The 12,090-nt window shown below is 44.1% G+C and overlaps 1 protein-coding gene across 4 annotated transcripts in view; it reads left to right on the plus strand.

The window, feature by feature from the left end:
• ABLIM3 (actin binding LIM protein family member 3) overlaps window positions 1-12,090 on the plus strand; it is a 108,160-nt gene that overhangs the window by 27,665 nt on the left and 68,405 nt on the right. The gene's annotated exons all lie outside the window — the stretch shown is intronic.

Genomic DNA, 12,090 nt, shown 5'->3' on the forward strand with positions numbered 1-12,090 from the left:
ATTGAGAACTACTTACTGATACACACAGAAAGTAAACGCAGAAAGTAAACATTTTCCCTGAAGCTCCTGGTCCATACCAATTTAATTTGAAACTTTGAACAAAGATAAAATACAGCAACTTTTGTTTTTTGATTTTTAGGGAGGATCTTTGTTTTTATCATTTTTTTTATCTCAAAAGGAAGTGTATTCTTTATCTTTCCTCCTATTATTTTTTGATCTTTTTCTTCTTTCTTTTCTTTTGGTTACCAGGTATCTTGACTTCTTCCTCCCACATGTCATGTATCAACAACCTAATAAAAAAAGTACAGAAATGACATCTCTTCATGGTACTTTCTCCAATTTTTTTTTCTTTCTCTCCTGTCCCCTACCCAATCAGAAATAATTCATAAAAGTCTTAGCACTTCATGTTTGGATCTCTCTGATTCCTTTACCAAATTGTACCTTAGACGGTAACATTTAGGTATATATTTTCATCATTCATTCATCTGGCAAGTACTGAGTGCCTACTAGTGTTAAGTACTGGGTTTAGCATTAGACATACAATTTTTTTAAAATCCCCCCTACTCCATCCTGGAATTTCCTTTGGAGTAGGAGATGTGTTTATCTTTACATCTCCACAATATTTAGCTTTATTTTTAAATTGTTACTACAACTATCATTATCATTACTATTATAGCCCACTTTGGTTTAGCACTTACAATATACCAGACAATGTGTTAGGTGTTTTATATGTATGTATGTGTGTGTGTATGTGTGTGTATATGTGTGTGTGTGTGTGTGTGTGTGTGTGTGTGTGTGTATTTCTTGTGCTTCTTTCAAAAATTCTGCAAGGTAAACACTATTATCCCCATATGATGGGAAAACTAAAGTCCGGTGACACAGCACCCTGTCCAGTCTTATACCACCTGGATTTGAACCCCAATCTGACAGATTCCAGAGCCCATTCTCCCTTCACAGAAACTACTCCATGAGTGCCTCATAAAGCAATGAAGATTTTGCCTGTTTTTCTGTGAAGGTTAAGGTTTTGATACACCACCTTTCACACGGAATGCAGGGTAGACTCTGAGTGGTGAATCCTGTAATGAGGATAAACCTACAGGGGGCCCACTCTTCCTCCTAATTCCTCTTGTGACCACTGGCAGACATCACTGAGGCTGCCCATTTGTCCCCCACCCACACATCCACAATTTCAAATGAGTCTGTTTGAAGGGCCTTGGGCCTTGGTTTCTTCACTGGTGAAACCGTGAGGCTTGTTGTAGGTCAGGGATGTATAATAGAACACTCTGCAATGATGAAAACATTCTTTTTCTGTGTTACCCAGTACAGCTGCCACTAGCCACATGTGGCTACTAAGTACTTAAAATGTGGCAAGGGTGGCTGAGAAATTGGATTTTTTATTTTATTTAATTTCAATTAATTTTAATTTGAAGAGCCACATATAACTAATGCCTACCGTATTGGACTATGCAAACCTAGAATAATCTTTATCATTCTTTTCACCTCCGATCATATGCATATTATTGGAGTGCAAACAACATTTTTTAATGAGATGGCATAAAGTATCGAAATGGAATGGAATAGAAAAAGAAAATATCAGTATATATTATGTGTACTAAAAATAAGTTTTGTTTGTGAAACAGTCAAGTCACATATTTGTATACTGGGTCATTTGCAAATTAATTTCTTCCAGTGGGTCATGGTCAAAAAATAATTTGAAAACCTCTGTCTGTCCCTGAGTAATGTCAGCAAGACCTTGAGACTGACGTGCTTATATGGTGCTCCCTTATCCAGCCTGGGGCTGTGCAAGACCTCATTTCAGGAGTATTCTGTTCTTCCAGCTCCTACAGGCATGTGACAAGCATGTGACTTCTCTGAATAGTAATTGGAAGTGACTTTCTGGTCATCTATCTGTCTGGATGCAGAGATCCCAAACGGCTGGCCCACAGGCAGAATCCAGCTCCCACAGAAAGGCCTCTTTGGGACCTTGATATGTTTCTGCAGGACAGTGATCTGCTGGGGCCCGGTAGCTTCTTCCCTTCTGGTGGCCAAGTCTCTCCAGGTTGGGCCCGTTGGGTGAATTTTTCACTGACTTTGCCTGCCTGGCCCCTGGAGGTATTTTGTGTTGCAACTGTGTTAATATGCATAGACTATTGGATCTGAAAGGAAACTGAGAGATCACAGAATGCAACCCTTTTACTTTATAGATGGGAAAGCAATGACCCAGAAATGGAGAGTGCCCTGCCTGAGGCCTCCCAGAAAGTTAGTGGCAGAGTAAAGACTAGAAGATGCTGGTTCCCTCTCACAGGGAAGAACCAGACGTTAACAGAAATCTTGGAAGGATAGGGGTTAGAGGAGGAAGAGAGAGAGGAAGGAAAAACCAAGGAAGAAAAGTAGGAGGGAGAGAGAGAGAGAAAGAAGGAAGGAGGAAGGCGGGGGTGGGGGGGAACATGGAAGGAGGAGAGGAAGGAGATGGGGCAGAGTGGTGTGATGGTAAGCCGTCGTCTCAGCAGCTCTGAGGAAGAGAGGGCCTGACCAGCAGGTCAGATTTCTGCCAGGGCAGCCCCTCTGGTGGGGTAATCGCGCTGAGGGGGTTCTAGTGAGTGGGTGACAGTGGAGACCGTCAAGGGGAGCCCTGTAGAACTCGGAGCAATGGGACAGGTACTTTAGACACCAAAGAGGGACTCTCCGTGAGACCTCTGCCTTCTGAGAATTGAGGCTGCATGGGCTGGCTTTGAGAAGTCCCTGACTTGTGTCACCTACACCTCATTTTGGCCTGTCCTTGGGCAAACTATCCCTGACCTGAAACAAGGCTTTTTCCTACTGGTTCTGGCGTAGCCAACATGATGGTGACCCTGACTACGTTCCTCCCTTCTCTCAGCCTCAGGATTGCATCTGTAAATGTGGGAATGTGGATGAGATGGGACAGAAGGTTCCCTGGGGGCTCCCTTGGGGAGAGAGGAGTCACAAGTTGGTGGTATGCCAGGCCCTACCCCACGGAGCCACAGCACCTCTGCAGGCTCTAGGCGGAGATCGCAGTTCCAGTGCCTTCACACGCCTGGCGGTGCAGGAGAGAAGCTGGCCAGAGGTGAGGCAAAAGGAAGAGGCAGGAACCATGGTGATTAGGAAGGATTTAAAAACAAACACGAGGCCTCCCAAGTAAAGCATGTCTGGGAGTCGCATCCAATGCCAGCAGCTTGGTCTAGGGGATTTCCCCGAGTGACCAGCAGGTCATCGTGTGTTTGCATTCTGTGCGTGGTTTGCAGTGCAATCAATATAACCTAGAGGCCATTTCATTATTTCAATAAAGGGTTCGTAGCTTAAAAAAAAAAAAAGCAAGAAGGGGGGACCTCTAGACTAGATGTTTTCTATATGCTCTCTACTCTGAAAATCTGTAAGCTGAAGGAAACCCAGGTGGCAGCTGGTATTCCTTGGTTTTCCCCACAGTATATCAGAGCTTGGTGGCCTGCCAGAGTCTCAGGAAGCAAACATTGTATAAGTATTAAAACCTCTGGCTCAGAGGCCAAGGGACTGAGTCACTTGAAGCACAAAGACAATTGCTGGCTTCCTGAAGTTCCTCTATTTCCAACATGGTTTCCAGGGCCCCAGACGAAACCCAAATTATATTTCTCAGATAAGCGATAGAGATGCTGGAAAGGATGACACAAGGGCCAGGTGCAGGGCAATGCCATTCTCCCTGTGGGGGGTGCCTGGCCCCTGCTTTCCCTCAGGAGAAACTGGGCAGAGGAGACCCCACCAGGGATGCTCCTGAGTGGGGAGAGGAGAGGAGAGAAAACTGAGCCTGTCCTAGTCCCACAGATGCCTGTGTGAACTGTAGCTCTGACATGTGCATGTGGTGTGACTTCAGGCAAATGAATTAACCTCTCTGTGCCTCAGATTCCTCGTATATAAAACAGCATATGGGGTCTGTCTCATGGAGTGGTTGTGAGAATTAAATGAGATGGTACGTATGAAGCCCTTAGCACAGGTCCTGGCACATAGCGATTCATGCTGGCTCTTGTTAGCTATCTTTACAGCCCCTCAGAGTCCCCAGCTGGGGACTTTGTAAAGGTATCAAGGAACAGAGTCAGTGGTGATTAGAGAATTTGGTGTTGATTGCCAGGAGCCATTCCGAAGAGGGAAAGATGCCAAGGCTGGGAGACACATTGGGATTTTTCCCTTTCTCCGTCAAATCTTGTCTATTCCTCAGCCGTTTTGTAACCAGCTCTGTATATTATATTCCTAAAACCCCGTGACCATGTGTAGCAAGATGATATTTTTGAAATATTAACTGGTATTTCCCTCTCCCACCCATCACAAGTCTTCCCTCTATTCAGGGAGCAAGGCCTCAGGGTTGGGATGGGCAGCAGAAGGCAGAGAGAAAAGGGGTCACTTCCCGGCTTTTGAATTTCAAAAGTCTGTGCCCTTAGAGCAGGAAGGATTTATTACAAAGCTAAACACCCTAGAGAAAGCATACATTAGAGAGGGCAGAAAGGGCTTCTTTACCCACAGCTAGCAAACTTGATTCCCTGGCCCAGAGATGGGAAGGGGAATCTCAGGGAAGGAAACGAGGACACAGATCTCATGGAGTCCTTAGAAAGGGGCTGTGCCATGCGCCTTCTGAGCCAGAGCCGGACACGGTCCCAGTGAACGGGATCCGGGGTGGAGGGGCCAACTGACCAAAACTTAGCTTCTACTTGTCTTGAAATAGGAACCAAGTTGAGTTATAAGAAAGAAATGAGAGGTTTTTTTCATCTTAAAGTCTTTTATTGAGTTCAATCAGAAGTATACAGTTTTGGTTTTTTTTTACAACAATATTAATATAGAATAAAGTGAAAAGTTAATACTATGACTCTGTATCTGGATCGACTTCCTGAATTTGCAAGGTGGAATACTCAGTATGCAGATCTCATCTTATGGAGTAACTTCCCTAACAAGTGGGAAATAAATCAGTCCTTCGGTGGGACGGCAACTCAGGCCTCCTCTCCCAAGACACTTGCAGTGGGGAGGCCGTCTGGGTCCAGCCCAGATCCGTTCTGCTGTAGCTGTAGCGTGGCAGCTGGCTGTCAGGCAGGAGCAGGCTGTCTGGCCAAGAGCATGCAGTTCTGACACATGTCCTGACAACACGATGCTGAAGAAGCCATGTTGCCAGCTCCACGCCGTGACTGTGGAGCAGGCTGATGAGCCTGGCAGAGGGAGGCTGTGGAGGAGTTTCTGTTGCAGCAAAGGTTTTACAATATCGTCTTGGGGTGACAGACTGTTTTACTGACCTGCTGGCACAGGAAGCTGTGACCAGGCAGGGGCCATCTGTGAGATTCCCAGGGCCTCTGTCCTGCTGCAGCCACCGACCAGGCACCTGCAGAGCCTGCCTCTCCCCGGGCTCCCGCATGCACACCTGTCGGGCTGTACCTGCCCACGCCAGGGAAGCTGCTCAAGGCTGACATCCTGTGGCCCCGGGGCAGCAATTACAGCTTCCTCTTCATCTGCTGGAGATGCTGAATTACTGTTCCTGGTTTCCTGGTGTGTTCTCTGGTGCCCTCCAGCATTAGTCTTAAATCTTTGTAAAGCTCATATATATGGAGGTGTTTTTTTTTTTTTTATTTTAAATCAGCTGAGTAATGGATGACTACTGTTGAGGGGAAAAATTAGGTACCCCTTTTAGCCTCCCCCAAGCCCACCTCCTCCCCAGAGGTAACCAACGTTGGCTCTTTTGCTTGGCAGGCAGTAGGGCTTAGTGGTGAGAACCCAGATTCTAGAGTCAGACTGCCTGGGTTCAGATCCTACCTCTTCCATTTACTGACTGTGATTTTGGACAGATGAGCTCAGCTCTCTGGGCCTCCATTTACTCATCTGTAAAATAAGGATAATAGTAACAGCCCCTCCTGAATTGTGAAAACTCAGGGGGATGACGCACGTACATTGCTGAGCACAGTTCCTGACAGAGTAACCACTCCCTGTACGTTACCTGTTATTATCCTCCCAGACCTTCCCTTGTGCACGTACCCCTTCGATTTCTTCACGCATATCTTCCATCCCAAACTCCCTCCTATGCTTCTGATACCCTGACCACCACCAGCCCACTTGTTTTAGCGTTAAAATGCAGCTCTGAAAGTCTGGTTCCAGGAATTCACGCAAGGAACGAGGAACGCAGATGTAAGGGCACAGTGATGACACTTGCATGACCCTGAGGGGTTACCACAGGTAGCTCTCACAGTCTCCCTGTCAGAATTTTCAGAAAACAAATTACTCACTTACTCGAAGTGCGGGCACACAACAAGCCTGCTAACACATCCCTCTAGAAACAGCAGATGTGCCCAAAATACACCACCCCAGGATAACATAGATCATAGCCTCTCATTGCCACAACAGGAAGCACCCAATTCACACATTCCTCTGCAGGATATATCAAAAGCATGTCAGCCACCCACCTCTGCAGCTCAAAGAAATCCCATAACAGAGAGAGTTCAGAGATGGGGCAGAAAAAAAGAGGTGGAATGGGCTGCAGCCAATGGCTTTTTTCTTGGCAATCAGCAGGGAGGGAAAACCAGAAGACCTTTGCCCAAGCTGGACTGGTCCAGAAATGGATTTGACAATGTTCCAGCAAAGCTCAGTGGCAAACTGATAGAGATAGTAATTTAGAAAGAATTTCTGCATTGAGTAGGAGGTGGGGGTAGAAGATGGCTTTGACGATTCTTTAATATTAAGTATTGCTTATACTTACGGAGCCCACATTACATGCCAAGCAGTGTACTAAGCTCATTTATATGATTTAGGTAATTTCATACTCACAGATGAGTGAAGTTATTCCCACTCTAGAGATGAGCAGACTTGAGACCGGTGTCTCATAACTTGGCAAGGTCACACAGCCAGCGAGTGAGCAGCAGCATGGCTGGCATCTAGATGCAGCCCCCCTGACTCCAGCGTGCCGTGAGCTCCTTTGCATCCCTTCCAATGCAGGGATCCTGTCTCTGTGGTCTCACCCTAGGAAACAGGATCAGCGCCTTGCATTCTCCTCCAGCTCCAAAATCAAGCCCAAGGGCCCTTTTCCAAACTACCAGGATAACTCTTATATCTCTCCCCTACCTTTCAGGCAGACAGCTTTCTAATGCCTGAACCCTTACTTGAATCCCTTCCTCAGTCTTTAGCAAATACCTGCGAACACACTACAGGCACTTTGGGAGCTGGCGTGTGACAGCTGCTGCCCCTGGTGGTTTTCCTGGGCCCCGGGCCTGTTGCAGGCTCCTTGCTAAACTGGTTGATTCTCTAGTTGATGTTTCACTATTCAACCAGGAGCTCCACTGTTTTTATTACACTTCCAGCCAATTATTCACAGTTGTTATACTTTCTCCACGTCAGTTTTGTCACTCCTTTAATTATACCCCAGCATTGCATAGGTGCTTCTACCTCTTAAAGACTATTTTAAAGACGACTCAATTAGAATGTGGGAACATTTTTATCCACAAGGTCAAGTGACCTTCAAGCGAGGGAAGAAGAAAGTTGTGCCGGCACCGCACCAGTAAAGAGAACGTCACTTAGGTTGTGTTGTTTATGAGAGGAATCAGGCCATTATCTGCTTTTAAGAGAGACTAGTAAATCTGATGACATACAGCACAGTCTAGTTTAAAAGTGGGACCAGTTAATGGAGAGAAGACAGAGTGGAGGGAAAGAAAGAGGCCCAGAAAAGGACACACAGAGCCAGAATCCGTTATTAATTGGAAGGAATTTTATAAATCATTTTCTCCAACCTCCTCAGTGACTAAGGCGAGGATTGAGACTGGAGAAGTTACAGGATTTGCTTAATATTAATGACAGTAGAGAGGAAATTGGAACCCAGGTTACCCCCGACACTTCCCACCAGAGAGAAACACACGAGATGGGGAATGACAGAGGGAGAGAGGAAGAGCCAGGTAGAGGAATCAGATGCTGAATCTTTTTTCTGCTGTGTTCAACTCACGTGCTCCTTTTAACTTCCAACAGAGCCAGTCACCCCTCTCCTTCCAATACGTTGTTTTGCTTCAATAATTTTAGATGATCTTGGTAGCATTTAGGGAAGAGCTTTACTAGAAAACTTAGTTGTGGAATTGTGATGTATTTTCTCACAGAACGATAAAGATTTGGTATGCATATAGAAGAATACTCACTGTTTCAGATCCTTGATTTTTAATCACATAGGCATTGACCAACTGATTTTCTGTCTTAAAAAAATTATGTTAACAGCCGTCGCCAACTGAATTTCTTGCTTTTGTTCTTGGAAAGATTAAGATTATTCAATGTTACGGTGTCTGGAAAATTGTGCTTTTTCAAAAATCAGTATGTATTTCACTGCTCCGAATCTTTTGTTTGCAGATAAAATTGAGTGGGTACATGTATGAGTCATGGGTTCTTATTGCAAATTATTTTTTAGATACAACTTTAAAACTCTTCAGGAATAAAAGGGAATAATTTAAGTCTGAGGTGTATTCCCAAATTAATTTGTACATGTATTTATGTAAATAGGATTCAACCAGATTTAATTTATTTTTCCCAATTCTCAATGCCTGGTGTTCCATTTGTGAAACTATAAGGCTACTGTGTCCAGTGTGGCAGCCATTAGCCACATGTGGCTGTTTCAGTGTAAGTGTATGTTAATTGAAATTAAATAAAATTAAAAATGCATTACCTCAGTCACAGTAGCCACATTTCAAGTGCCCAATAGCCACATATGGCTAGAACTTACTATATTGGATGGCACATCTATAGGACATTTCCATATCTCAAAAAATTTTATTGGACACCATTGCTTAAGGACTAGTAACTGGGAATGTTCCTCTTGGGTACACTTCATTGGTCAAATAACATAAACTAGAAACCACAGGTTCCCTGCACACAGTTTAGAACTCTACCATATGATCCATATGTCAACTTGTTAACCCACGGATTATTTCACAAGTGAGCAGAGCTAATCTCCTTTGAGCTTATGGCTGCTATCAGATGTTGCTCTCAAGAACAGGCAGCTCCTAACATGAGACAGTTTAAAAACTCATGTATAAGTCAACTTGGAATTCAAAAGACATTTGCCCATAGGATAAATGTTGTAAATCACATGACTGAATTTTAGTGCTTTCTGAGATAAAAATTAATGGAAATAATAATCAGCAAATAATCAACAATACAATTTTAGAATTTCAAGCAGGGGATTATAGGTTGTGGAAAGAAATGATAGCCTCCCCTAGAAGGAAGAGATACACAAAGAAAGAAATGATACACACACACAGAATAAAGTTAGATTCTGTTGCTGATTTAATTAACCAGTAAGACAAAATCTTATTGGAAATGAGGTGGCTTCCAGGGCAAGAGCAGATGTGGCATATCTCAGTGGAGCTTCCCTTGACCCCCAGAGTTCCTGTTGGCACAGCCTAGATAAGGAGAGGTCTTCACATGTCTGTAAGCTCAAATCTTGATACATTGCTGCCCTTTTATAATCACGGCTTACACGAGCAATCTGTAAGAACTCACACCAGTGATGCATTTCTGTTTATGGGGCTATTTATAAACATCAGACATTTGTGGACTCTGCTGACAGTCAGCATCACCAATGTAGCACCCTCATCCTGAAAGAAGCAGCAGAGTTAGGGCTGGGAGCCCATGGGTAACTATGCCCGAGAAGGTGCATTTTCCCAAGCCATCCCCTCCCTCTGATTTTATGCTTTTTTATCTGAATCGTTCAAAGACTGAGTTTTGACTGAAGACCATGATCACTAGTGCATCACCCCAGAAAATCACATCATGGAGAAATTTATCTGATCTTAGAAGCTGGTTCTTGAGCAGTAAGGTGGGATGAATTAGAAGAAATAGATGAAAATGTGTGCAGTGATTCTGGAAGAACTTTTGGATAGTTTCAAGAGCTCTCACCATTGATGGTGATGATTATACTGTTTGTTCTTATTTTATTTTCAGACTCACAGCTTTGTTTTGCTCAGCAATAGTAGATCATTACACTGATCATATAAATAGAATCTGTATTTTTCTCACAAGTTGGGGGGAGTGGGCAGAGTGAAATATTTTCCAGGGAACATTGAGCAGGAATCGGAAGCAAAGGAGATGGGACTAAAGAGAATGTTTGTGGACATTCTGAGGAGTGAGGAAGGACTGCTCTGAGCTGTGGGGAGGATGTGATGGTCATGGTAACAGTGGAGCGCTGGATGCGTTTATGGAGCACTTCATGTACTTTTTGAAATGTTTACATGTATTAGCCCATTTACTGAGTTATTTAATAGATTCAGTTAACTAGTTAACTCATTTAACTTTTTATCTTAAATGTGAGACAGAAAAAAAGTTGACTAGGAACATGAATTCCTTGAGAGAAAGATTATAATAAGAAAGATATTATTCTCTCACCTCAGATAATGAAGTTGTCAGCGTAACAGTTTCAGGGCTAAGCAACCAGCTCTTTGCCCTGTAGCACACTTAGCATTCAAGATGTAGGAGGCAGTTGAAAGTCCTGCTTTCTTGTTTGTCTTTAAAGGAAGGCCAGATGAGATCAGTTATGTAGATCATCTTTGAGAATCCAAAGAAGGCTATAGGTAATATGCATGATACCAAATTTTACATATAATCAGAGAGAAATATTAGCTCTCAGGTATATCAATCAGGATGTGCTGTAGTTAAAAAAAAAAAAAAAAACCTAGAGGCTGTGACAACGAGAGTGCCTCCTTGCCCGTGATAGATGTTCATCTTGGATTAGCTTAGAGCTCTGCTCCAGCAGTCCTCATTCAAGAATCCGAGCTGCTGCATCCTGCACCCCATCTGGGGCACTACTGGTTTCTGGGCTATGAAAGGCAACATGGCAGATCACATACTGGCTCCTGGGGCTTCCCGTTGAAATTGGCACACAATTTCCATTCACATTTCATTGTCAAGCCAGATACCACGTGTAATCTTTCATGTGCTGAGAATAAAAAATTCAAATTTCAGTAAACAGACAATAACAACTACCACATTTGGTCAGGAACCCCTGAACTAGGTGATCTCTAGGTTCCTTGGCAGTTCGGGGTTTCTGTGAGTCCAGGCTAACCTATATTATGCTTATTCAGAGGTTTATGTGTCTAAATGATAGACACCAATTCCCCTCCAATCAAGGGTCATCTTTATAACTGGGACAAGAGAGCCTTCTCCTTATAGTGTCCGAGCAGACCCTTGTGGACTATTGCCTCAACCTGGAGTGAGAACTGAGGAATCGAATGATTCTCTCCGTGGTGCCCCTAGGGGCTTCCTCCTAGAGAGATTTGGTTCCTCATTGGCAAAGTTATCTCAGCAATTTACACATAATGAGCTTGGACCAGACAGCTGTTAATATTCCTTCCAACCCTGAAACTTTATGTTCTCGGCAAGTGCCTGTTATTATTGAATACTGGATGACCAAATTTTAGATTGGTCGAGCAAAGTGTATTTCAGGGAAAAGAAGTCTAGGAAAGTGGCCATGAGAAAGTCTAAGCAAGAGATCAGTAGCCTCCAAAGGCTGGTGTAGGTCCCCAGCATCACCAGGTGCCTACCACGGCACTGCAGGCCCCAGTGACTTTAGCCCCTTCGTAATCTCCACCAGCCCTTTTTTCTTAGTTACACACATTTGACATTTTCTCAGTGTTTCGGAGAGTGCTGGTCAGAGGCAGCTGTAAGAGGAGTTGCCTTGTCAGCCTCCTTCCAACCAGAGTGCCTCCCTTCGTGCCTCTTTTATAGAAAGTCTGTGCCACCATGGACCGCCTTCATTTTAAAGATGTGAAAACTGAACTGAAGAGAGGGGCTGAAATTGCTGAACAAAAAGGCCAGCTGGCGGCAGGGTCAGCCACTCATTTCCCTGAGACGCATGAGTCAATTGCAAGACCTGTGTTTGGGGCCTGGGATTCATCCAGAGATCTCCCAAGAAATCATCTTTCTGGATCTTTTACCTCAAGATACTCTACTTCCTCTTTTATTTTTCTTCATTCATGAATTTGACCTCTTGTTGCAAGAAAAGGTCATGTTCACTCATAAGGTCTGCCTGCTTAAGGGACGTATGGACTCACGTCTTAATGCCACTCACCTTCTGCTGGTACCTTAGCTTGGCGTATTCCGCCT

The sequence above is a fragment of the Camelus ferus genome, chromosome 3 (assembly GCF_009834535.1).
Source record: "Camelus ferus isolate YT-003-E chromosome 3, BCGSAC_Cfer_1.0, whole genome shotgun sequence".
In the NCBI taxonomy this organism is placed as follows: Eukaryota; Metazoa; Chordata; class Mammalia; order Artiodactyla; family Camelidae; genus Camelus; species Camelus ferus.